The sequence below is a fragment of the Desmodus rotundus genome, chromosome 9 (assembly GCF_022682495.2).
Source record: "Desmodus rotundus isolate HL8 chromosome 9, HLdesRot8A.1, whole genome shotgun sequence".
In the NCBI taxonomy this organism is placed as follows: Eukaryota; Metazoa; Chordata; class Mammalia; order Chiroptera; family Phyllostomidae; genus Desmodus; species Desmodus rotundus.
The window spans coordinates 112,306,149-112,317,334 of record NC_071395.1 but is presented as its reverse complement, the minus strand read 5'-3'; the positions used below and the strand labels follow the sequence as shown (position 1 = coordinate 112,317,334).

At 61.4% G+C, this 11,186-nt stretch overlaps 1 long non-coding RNA gene across 1 annotated transcript; it reads left to right on the top strand.

Annotated features, from left to right (window-relative positions):
• The first annotated feature begins 2,767 nt into the window (after positions 1 to 2,767).
• Positions 2,768 to 7,995, top strand: LOC123479033 (uncharacterized). Its single transcript, XR_006654493.2, has 3 exons — positions 2,768 to 3,281; positions 5,555 to 6,328; positions 7,065 to 7,995. It is a non-coding gene; the product is annotated as an uncharacterized lncRNA (long non-coding RNA).
• The last annotated feature ends 3,191 nt before the right edge of the window (positions 7,996 to 11,186 follow it).

The window sequence follows — 11,186 nt, the reverse complement described above, 5'->3', positions numbered from 1 at the left end:
CACACCCTGAAATAACGTCACGTTTCATTGGAATTTACATGTCTTAAATTTAATGGGCCATTTAACTCACCTTTTCTACGAATACGTGCTTATACCCTTTGTCTATTTTTGTTGACTTATCTGCTTCTTATCACATCGCAAGAGCTTTTTGCACACTGAGGACACTGAACGTGTGTGCACACGTGTGCTGCCTCACACACCCAAACAAGTGCCACATGTGCGCGTATGTATGCATGTGCACGTATGTATGCATGCATGTGTGTCGGACACACGTGTGTCACGTGCATTGCACGTGCGGGGCCTCACGCGCACACAGTGGGGGGCCTGGACAGGTGAGGGGCGGAGCCGCAGGGCAGCACAGGGCAGGTGGGTGGGCGGTGGGTACATGGGGCAGCAACCAAACCTTGGGGAGTGTCACATGGGCTGCTTGGTTGCTGTGTCAGCCTCCCCACCTCCTGGCACCCGTGTGGGGAGGCCGCTGGGGCTCTGCACCCCATGCCCAGCACCCCTGTCCACCACACCTCGCTTCCACCCTCCCCGCTCCCTCCCAGCAAACTGAGCAGCCGCACTGCCAGGTGAGGAAAGGGGCAGGGGTGGAGCTCTGCCGCGGCCCCTCCGGCTGTTGTCCCTTTAAGGAGCCTTCATGCTGTCTCTCTGGGTGTTTTGGCCGAGCAGTTTTTGACGTGTTGAACCGGAAATGGCTTTTTTCCCTCCTGCTCACGAGACTCCATCTTAAGACTTTAATTGCAGGAGGCTCTGGGGTTGGCAGGCGCTCCTCTCAGCCCGGCAGGTGCGGTGATGTCAGCTCCAGCCAAGGTGGGGCCGGTGGGGCCGGTGGGCAGAGCTGAGCAGGGAGACTTCGAGGGGACGAGCTCCTGGGATGGACCTGCCGGGGGAGGGGCTGTGGGCACCCTTGGGAACCAGCCTTCACTCCGCCTCTAACCCGTTCCGTGTCCTTACACTAGCCAGCCCGTCCAAAAAACTTTAAAGAGACCTGAATGAGAGGGCGGTGCCTGCGCCCCGGTCCAAGGGGGAAAATGTTGACCCTAACAACGGGTGACGAGACGTGCGTGCGTGGCGATATCTGGAGCAGCCACTAGGAAAACCACACGCACTCACGGACACACCAGAATCGCCACAAATAAGCCAGGATGGAATCCCAGGGTGCAAGCCAGCCACAGGAAGGCAAGAGAAGAGAGACAGAGCAAGCAAGGGGAAAATCGATGCTCAGAGAGACGCCAGGGCTAACATGTGGATAATCTACCTGACATGTGAATTATTTAAATGCGCCAATTAAAAGGGAGAGATGGGCAGAGCCCGTGTCCCTTCGTGAGCCCCTGGTGTGGCTGTTTACAAGGCACTCACTTCACAGTCAACAGTCACGTATCGCTGAAGAGGCTCCGGGAACGACAAATAAACACGAGGGAAGCTGCTCACCGTCATCGCTCGTCAGGCCAGGGAAATGCCGGCCGGCGAGGGCGCGGGGACGCTGGGGCCCTCCCACCCTGCTGGCGGGCACGCCGTGCTGCCGTCCCCCGAGAAGCAGGCTGGCGGTTTCTTATAAAACGAAACATGCAATTACCCCATGACTCAGCAGCTGCGCCCTTCAGCACGTCTCCCAGAAAGAGCAGCTTAGGTTCACACAGAAACCCGAACATGACCGTACACGGCGGCCTCTTCCTGCGAAGCCCCACACGGGAGACACCCGAGGGACCTCCAGCGGGCAGGTGCTTAAATGGTACGTCCACGCCAAGGCCTACGACTCAGCAAGGTAAAAGAACGAGTAAGAAACACAAAACAAAGAGTAAAAAAAAAAAAAAAAAAACCCAGAACTATTGACATGCACAACATCTTGGCTTCATCTCCAGGAAATTATTTTTGAGTGAAAAAAACCAGTCCCAAAAGGTCGCCTGGCGTGCGATTCCGTTTATACGACATCGTTGCGATGACAAGGTCATAGAGACCCAGAGCAGGCAAGTGGCTCCCACGCGTGTGGGAGGGCTGGGGAGGGGACTGGAGAGGGAGGGAGGTGGGCGTGGTTACAGAAGGTGAGGTGAGGGGCCACGGGCACCCACCCCGGCAACTGCGCCACCGTGGACGCTGCATGCACACAGCCCGGCGAGTCCAAGCCAAGCTGGCGGTCAGGCCACCCCAGCGTCTCGGTTGTGAGGTTGTGCTGCTTCCACTGGGGGCCACGGGGAAGAGGGTGCGTGGGGTCTCTCTGTAGGATTTCTTACACCTGCGAGTGAACGGACAACACCACAACACAAAAAGGTCAGTTTAAAAAAATAAAGGAACAAAAAATAATTGAAACCAAACAAAGCTCCTCCCTGGGGCGTGGACCTTGTTCTGCCGCGCGCCCCCCACCTCCACCCCGTCCCACCCCACGACCCGGAGCCTGGACTCCGCCACTCCAGTCCCCTTGGGACTTCACTTCTGCAAGATAGTGGCTTATCCAGGATGTCCTGGATTCTTCCAGAAGACAGAGAAGGGTCCCCAGGGAGCAGCAGTGAGGGGGAGATAGAAGCAGGGAGCAGGTGACCAGCATGAGGATGCTTCTGGAGTTGCCGTCGCTATGGGCAACCAGAGCTGGCCCTGGGGGGCCCGTGGAGCACAAAGGGAGAAGCGTGCCCGTCACTGGCCTCCCGCTGGCTGAGGGTGACAGAGGGCTGTGCTTGTGTTTGCGCAGGTGTGGGTGCTCAGTGGGCGCCCCCACCTCGGGCAGGAAGGAGAGGGGCCAGCTTTGGAGGCTGGGGAAGACTTCGCGTCCACTGCTGGCCTCTGAGCCCCAGCAGCACCTGGGGAGCCGAGCTTGGCGCTGGCCTGGCCGCCACCACCGCCCGGCTGGCCTTCCCCAGGCTGCCCGCCCAGGCCGTCCATCCTTGGCCCTTCCCTTACCCCTCAGAGCTGTCCCTGAAGCCAGCCTCCTGTGCACATCTGCTGCCCCACACCTGTCCTTGTCCCACAGCCGTGCCCTGGAGTCCTGCCCAGCAGGAAAGGGGCTGTCCAACCCGCAGGGCCCCTGCGGCAAGCCCGGCCTTTGGAACAGGATGCACTTCCTCACCTCGGTCTCCTGTCTGGCCCCACGTGCCCCGCCCCTTGAAGTGGCCAGACACTGGCCTGCTTCCCCGCCTGACAGCACCATCCATCCTTCACGCCCCGGCGTAAGTGCTGCAGACTCAAAGGGGCATCCGGGCCAACTGGCCCCCAGTGGGCCGGTCCCACCATCACAGTCACGGCCACACATTTCCCATCTAGACACTGGCATCGGCAAATCCTCGGTAAGCGCTGGTTGAGGTGGAGGTCTGCCTGTGCGGGCACCGGCCCTCGACAGGGGGTCTCAGCGGTGAGCGCTCAGGGGGAGGCTGAATGCAGAGTCTCAGGCCCTCCTGGCCCGCGCTGCACCTGCCTCTGCAGGTGATCACAGGTACGTCGTATTTGAGAACCTCAGCAAAGACCAGAGAGTGGGGTGAACCCAGGGTCAGGGGAAGCAGGCTGAGGTCGTGAGGAACTGCGGGGGCTGGGAGAGAAGGGAGACAGGCCCATTCCAGAGCTTTCTACAGGCCCAGCCCCCCGCCCCCCTCACCCCAGCCAGGACTTAACCCCCCATCCCTTCTACTTAACCTCTCTCACCTGGGACTGGGGCACTTCGACTCCATTTAAATAAGCCCTCGAGGGTCCAGGAGAAATTGCTGCCAGCAATTCAGAAGCCCTGAGCCCTGAGGTCAGTGAGTGGCTTTTCCACATCCCCACAGCTGGAGGCTGGAGCTCGCCATTTGCCATTTACTGGCCTCCTGGCTTGGCTGTTGCTAATTCTCTTCGGCCCAAGCAAGAGGAACCCCAGTGGGTGGACCTGGACCCCAATCCTCTTCTGGCTGAGGAACCCCGGGCAGTTACTTAGCTCAAGCCTCCCCTTCCTTTTCTGCAAAATGGGCTTCACGGGGTCTTGTGAGAGTTCAGTGAATGGTGCCTGTCAAACCCCTGGCCTGGCACCTGGGGAGGGAGGGGGAGGGATGGGAAGCCAAAGGGAAGAATTGCCAGGTATTGAGAGAGAGTGGTGTGAGCCCATGCCGAGCCCTGCAGGTGTGAGCAGACAGGGTCCCTGCAAGGTTGCCTGGCCCTCCGGGGCTGAAGCCACTCAGCACCCCGAAGGCAGGGCCGCCAGACCAAACCCCGGGTAGTCCATGTGAATGTTAACAACATGAGGGATCAGTGTTGGTGTGAGTGTGTCCCGCATTTGCATGAGGCATCGTTGTTTGCCCGAGATTCAGATTTCACTGGGTGTTTTATAGTCTCATTTGCACACTCTGGCCTCTTAACTGAAGGGCGTCCCAGAGCAGGGGTTCGGTGCGGGGTTTTAAAGCCCCGGAAGGGAGGAGGCCAGGTAAGGAAGCCGAGTGAGAAGCGGAGCGCGGATCTACACGGAAACTGTCATGTTGATTGTTTTAAGGTTGAATGTGTATCTACGCGGACAGAGAGGGCGGCCCAGCCACGGACGCGCCCCAGCCCCCGCTGGACGGACGGGGGGCGGGCAGCTCAGCAGGAAGGTGGGGAGGGGCTCCCACAGGGTGACCGTAGCTGCCTCTGGGCCCCCGTGTCTGGACGATTTTTATTTCTTATTTCTCTTTTTAAACTTTTCCTACATCTTGCAGTAAACAGGTATTGCTTGATTTAAAACATATTTTAGAAGTATTGTTTATATAAAGAACCTGTTAAAGTGGTATTCACTAAATTTTAAAAAGTCAGAAGCCCCTGCACCGTCCTCCCGCCCTGGTGCGTGTTAAACACCGTCTCCAGGGCAGGCGCACAAACGGGCAGACTGTCCCGCCCGCGACAAGGCTGAGCGGCCGGGCGTGGGGTCCACACCAGCGTGAGCCCAGGTGCTGACGACCTAGGTCCTGGGGGGTCACCCCGAGCTCCCAGCCCAAGCCCCCTCCCCCCGCTGCCCGGGCTCTGCTTTCTGAGCCTTGCCCTTCACTTGGTCGTCCTCACGCTGGGCTTCCTCCCTTGCCGTCAGTGGTCATTGCTGACGGCCCTCACACCCTCCCTTCTCGGTTTTCTCCTGTGATCGCCACGGTCAAGGTCATGGGTCAGGCAGGCGGGCTCAGAGCGAGGGCGTGGGGTGCGGGCACAGCCCCAGGAGAAAAGTGGGACGGCGCGGGGCAAGGCCTCACGGACACGCAGCTCAGTGGCAGCTTTCTCTCCGAGCGGCCCGCCGTGTGAGGGGGTCCCACCATTCCAGAGCGCTGGCCAGGCAGGGGGCGCATGGAAGAGATTCCTGGGTCTCAGCACAAAGGTGATGTTTGTAGGCAGGTGCACGACCAAACCTCACTACGGCGAACGGACGTGCACAGACCCGGAGGAGCTGGGGCCCCAGGACTTGCCGGAAGGTCACAGGACGCGGGGGTGGAGGGCACCCAGGTTGGCAGGTGTGTCTTTCCGGGACCAGACGGAGAGCGCAGATGCCACGCTGGCCGCTGTTGGCGGGATGTGGAATTCGGGTTTTACGCAGTCTTTGGAAGGGCTGGAGAAACAGGCCCTCCTTGGCTTGCAGAAACGGCTCCCAGGACACCGCCACGCTGGCCCACCCGGAGCCCCGCACCGAGATGTCGGAAGACCTCGAGGAGGCTTCTGGCACCACGCCTTTGGAACACCTGGAGCCGTCCAGGAGTGAGCAAGCCCCCAAGAGCTACCACTCCTGCTAGGTCCACACCAGACAGAAACAGACAGCCCCCCTTCCTGTCCACACCCGCAGAGCGAGACACCTGCCCCCGGAAAGCAGCCCCCAGACCGCTGCGGTGGGTGGGGGGCAGAGCTGAGCCACAGTGGTGACCCAGACGGCCTCCAACTGCCCTGCCACACGGCGTCTCCTGCTGGCCACTGCCGGCTGCCTCGGTCACTTCAACTCCATCTGCACGAGCCCCTGAGTTGTCGGTGACCTCCCCGCTCGGCCAACGTGGCGCCAGGGCCTGTCACTAGCACCACACCATCGTCACCCCCTCCAAGCCGTGATGGCCGCAGCAAGGTCAGCAGCCAGAACCCGCTCCTGCCTGCCTGCTCTTGTCCGCCCCGCCCTCTGCTGCCAGGCCGAGTCAGGCGTCAATGGCATCACCAGTGTGTGCGGCGGGGCTTGACCGAGATCCGCGTCGGTGAGCGCCACGAAATCCCTGGGAACCAGGGAGGCTGCTGTCCCCGAAAGTGCATGTGAGCTGGGCCTCTGCGGACAGTACTGGGTGCAAGGGTGGCCGCTGTGGCCTGGAGGTGCCACGCAGAGCTGTCGACGGGGCACTCCTATTGCTCCAGGGTCCAGCCCAGCTCAGAGCCCTGGGTGAGAGCCCCAGGGTTGCTGGGACAAAGGGCCACTCACTCCCACAACAGAAGCCGCCTCTCCCACAGCTCTGGGTGCTGGAAGTCCACCTCGCAGGGGTGGCAGGGCCCCACTCCCTCTGACGGGTCCCAGGAAGGGTCTTCCTCCCTCCTCCAGGTTCCAGGGGAGCTGGCATCCTCCCACACTCCCACCCTCCAGGGTCCTCACGCTCCAGCTGCATCGTCCCAGTGTCCCCATGTGTCTCACCCCTGAGTCCGAACTCCCCGCTCCTGTGAAGGACACGGTCCTGTTGGACTAGGGCCGCCCCGCCCCCTCCCATCACCTTCACTACCTCTCACTTTCGGGTGCAGCCCAGCTGCAGACAAGGGCCCACGGGGAGGTTCTGGGTGGGTGTGAATTTGGGGAGGACACCATTTGATTCAGCACTGGGGTCGTCCCAGCAACAAACTGGGGGGACTGGAGCGAGGCACAAGGAGCTGCATAGGGGGGTCCCAGAAAACGGGGAGACAGCCGCTAGCATGGAGGGTGGGGTGAGGGGCTGGGGACAGAGAGCAAAGCAAGAGGGCCGAGGACAGGAACAGGGGCCACCAGGAAGGGGGCGTCCTGGGGGTAGAGCAAGCATGTGGCTGGAGACTGGAGGCCCCTGACGCCAGGACCGCCCACAGATGACAGCACCCCACTGGCACAGTGAAGGGGACTGACTCCATCTCAAACACATTTGGCGTTTTCCTCCCAGACATCGGCTGCAGCCCTGCCTGAGTCCCAGCTCCCAGTGCTTCACGTCTCGGGGAGCAGCTGAGGACGCCGAGCGCAGCTGCCTCATCGGGCCACCCGCCCTGGGAGAGACACATGCGCAGACCCGTGGAGGGCGCAGCCCCGCAGCCCGGTAATTACCCTCAGCTGCCAGCTAGCAGCCTCCACTTCCACGATAAGCAGGCCTGTGAGCAGGAGGCCGGCCCTCTGGGGCTGAGCCAGGCACCTCGGAGGTGTGGCTCCAACTGCTGACATCAGCGGCTTCCTGCTGTAACGGAAGCCCTGACCAGCACTGGAGACTCCGCTGAAACCCTTCCCCGAAGAGACCTGAGCTCCGGATGCCCCCTGCCAGCCAGCCCCTCCCCTACTAGGCCCTCAGAACGCTGAATGTCCGCACTACAGAGGACACCTTCCCACTGTGACCTTCCAGAACCCGCCCGCTGCCCAACCAGGGCTGATCTCAGCTTCTTAGTCAATCTGGGTGGGCCTCCTTGAGGAGGCGAGCTGCCAACAGTGCTCCTGGTCTGCCGGCACCTGCTTTGGGCCAGAGGACGCTCCCTCGCCAAGCCTGATGCCAGGCCTGACCACGCCCAGCCAAGAGGACCCCAGACACGGGGTCCAGCCAGGGTGTGGCCTGGGGCCCCCAGGGCTCTGAGGGATGTCAGCCAAGGCAGTGACGTGAAGAACTTGCAGGCTGGATTTCAAGGCCATCCGCTTATCTGGAAACGACGTGATCTCATTGCACCCCAGACCCACACCCACAGAGTGAGAAGGTGGCTTCCGAGTGCCCCAGAGAGGCGCCTGGGAGCCGAAGCCACCCTGGGGCTCCCGGACTGAGAACAAGGAAAAGAACACACGGAATCTGTTACTAGTTTCTGCACCGATCACGTGTCAACGTGATTGTGTAAGCAATGCTGAGCTAATAGAAGATATTATTAAAAACAATTGTATCTGTTCCTTTTTACTTGTTAAACCTGGCTACCGCAAAACTGGCCATCACAGACGAGGCTCCGAGGTTCTGACTCTTGAGCCCCTGCTCCTGACTCCCCCGAGGCAGGCCGGAACGCCTGGCTTTGGTCCGGCCTGCTGGGCGATGCTGGGCAGGTCCCTGGGCCTCTCTGAGCCTCGTCTGTGAACTGAGCGTCCTCCAGTCCTGCTCGCCGTCGAGAGGATTCAGGGGGCACGGCCACCCCACCAGGGCATCCTTCCTGGTCAGCATCGCTGTTCACTCCACATCCGCTCGTTCCTTCAAAAAGAACAGCCGCAGGCAGGCCTGAGTGCCTGCTGGGGACTGGGGGGCACACGGAGTCCCTTATCGTCCTGAGGGGGAGATACGGCACGCATGTGTGCAGACGTGAAAGAGTTACGTCACCGTCCCAACCCCCGCGATGAAGTGTCAACAGGAGAGCTGCAGATGTGACCGTGACAGAGAGAGGGGGCCGGGCGGGGGGCTGCCCTCAGAACCACCTAGGACCCCTGTTCCCCATCTCGAAGGGGCGTAGGAGCTGCCTGCACAGCACCCTGACATGCTGCCATCCCGGGCACGTAAGCCCCAGTCCCCCCCCAGTACACATACCAGTAGGTGGCTCCCCAGCAGTTGGCTGGGGCCCTGGCCTCCCAGCCCCTAGCTGGCTCTTCCAGCTGGGGTGGGGGTGCACCAGCCCCGCCCTGCCCAGCTGAGTCCCCACATGTCCAAGGCCGGAGCTGGGCTTGGAGTGAAAAGATCCTCTTTGCATGCCATGGGCCAAAGACCCACAACAGAGGACACAGGTGTCTCGAACCCTGACTCCCCTTCTAGAGGGGCCCCTGCCAGCACCCATGATCGGCTCCGCCCCTGGCTGCTCGAGCCAAGGTGGGCTCTGTCCTGGCACTGAGGACTGACTTCCTGGGGCCTTATAGGCCCAGGAGAGGGATTCACCTTAGCTGAGGACAGAAAGACCTCCACCTGCACCAGGGATCACCCATCGAGGCCAGCAGGGAATAAGGGGCCACCCCCAGAGCTCTGTGGGCCCCAGAGGGGAGGGTCTGGAGCTCAGGAGCCTCCGGCTGCACTGCCCGTGAGGTCCGCTCCCTCGGAGAGCGGCAGGCATGCAACCCAGGCCTCGCAGGCCCACAGCGGGGAGAGAGCAGCTCCTGTGGGCTGCCCAGGAATCTCGTCCTGGGGTCCTGCCAGGCTTGGGTGCCCTGCTGCCCGGACAGCAGCAGTGAAAGCAGGAAAAAGCAACCGTGCCGGTGGACATGTGTCGTGCCCTCACTGTCGCCAGGCGCTGTGCCGAGTGCTCTGCCTGGTGCCCTCTGTGGCCAGCAGCCCCTGCCTCACGTGCTACCTGTCCAGGGTGGGGAAACTGAGGCACAGGGCAGTGAGTCCATCCCTCAAGGGCACAGGGCAGGCGACTAACCCTGAAGTCTGGCTCCAGGGCCTGTATCGCTGGCCCCACCCTCTCGTGCTGGCGATGGAGCCTTCAAGTCCATCTTGTTCAGAGGAGAGAGATGCTTCTGAGATGCTCCTTCAGGGGAGGCCAGGTGGAGAGAGGGCCTCTAGAAAGTGCTGGCCCCGCGGCTCCTCCTCAAGTCCTAGGAACGTGCCCTATGTCCCCAGAGCCTGGGCCTGACCCCATTATCTGGCCCACACATAACGGCCCCTCACTCCCCACTTCAAGCCTCCGAAGGCCTTCCACAGCACACAGAGTCCAGTCCAAACTCCTCGTCACAGCCGCATGGGCAAGCTGCTTTCCTGCCCCCATTGGCTCCCGCCCCGCCCCCACTCACACTCTCCACGTCTCCTGCCTTCCGGTGCTCAGACACCCCAGTCTATGCCGGCCTCAGGGCCTTTGCACCTGCTGCACCTCTCCCTGGAACAAGTTCCTCCCCCGTCTCTGCGAAGGCTGGCTCCTTCTCAACACGCAGGTCAAAATTCACAGGCAACTCCCTCCGCGAGGCCGCCTCTGACTACCCAGCCTGACGCACACCCAACGCAAACATAGTAAAGAACAGAACAAACAAAAAGGTTCTTTCTCAACAGCAAGAGGGGGCCAGGGCCGGGGCTGGTCCAGCCCTCCCCAGGATCCAGCAGCTGCAGAGGCTGGGAGAATGCATACAGTCCTCCCAGGGCATGAGGCCACCCGGCACGCTGGGAGGACAGAGAGGGGGCAGCATGGGGCAGCCCCGAGGGTAATGGGGCCTTAGTCCAGGGGCCGCCTGCCTTCAGGACACTGCCTCAGAGCTCGGACATCCTGAGGACTCATGTGGCCCCCATCCGGAGTGCCTTGGCCGGCGGGAGAAGCCGCAGGGTGCTGTCCTGAAAGGCCGTGGCCCGCCCCCAGGCCTGACTGCCTCCTTCCACGCACCCACGCCCGACACGCTGGCTCCCAGCCCAGCCGGTGGTGCCCCAGCCCTCGCCGGGTCCCCCGCTGGCGTCCTGGCGTCCCAGTGCCCCGCTCTCACCAGCCCGCGTCCCAGGCCTGGGTCTCTCTTCCCCCCTCTTTGCCTCCTTTGGGGCCACCTATGGGTCCGAATCCACCCCATCACCACACTCCACCCAACGCATTCCATTTCTTCACCGCGACCTAAATGCCTCTTCTGGATTGGCCCTGGCCGAGGCGCTGCTACGGGGTCGGCGTCAACAGCCTGTTCTTGGGGAGAAATGTATAGATTATAAAGTTTACCGACCTAATGTCACAAGTGAGCACTTGAATTACAAACTGTAAGAAAGCACTCCGTTCTCTCCGGTAAACTCCACAGGACGGACTGGTACACAGAGAGCCTTCGCCAACTTCCGTGCCGAACTCCTGGGTCAGTAGCCGACCTCTGCTTGGAGCGGACGGGCGAGCGCTGTCCTGCTGTGAGCTTCAGGGGACAGGAAAGGGACATGTGAATGTGTCAGCCTCACTGGTTCCGAATGATGGGAGCGGCTCCTTCGCCGAATCAGAGACCTTGATTCCGGAAGCATCTTCCCTCAAGCGCTCGTGCCGTGCACGGGGCAGCAGCTGCAGACATGACACGCTTCCCAGTTCAACCTGCATCATCCGAATTCTTTTCCATCACTTTCCGACGTCTGGGCCACCGGCAAACCCATCAGTCAAGCCACGACTTGCGGTGTTTGCCA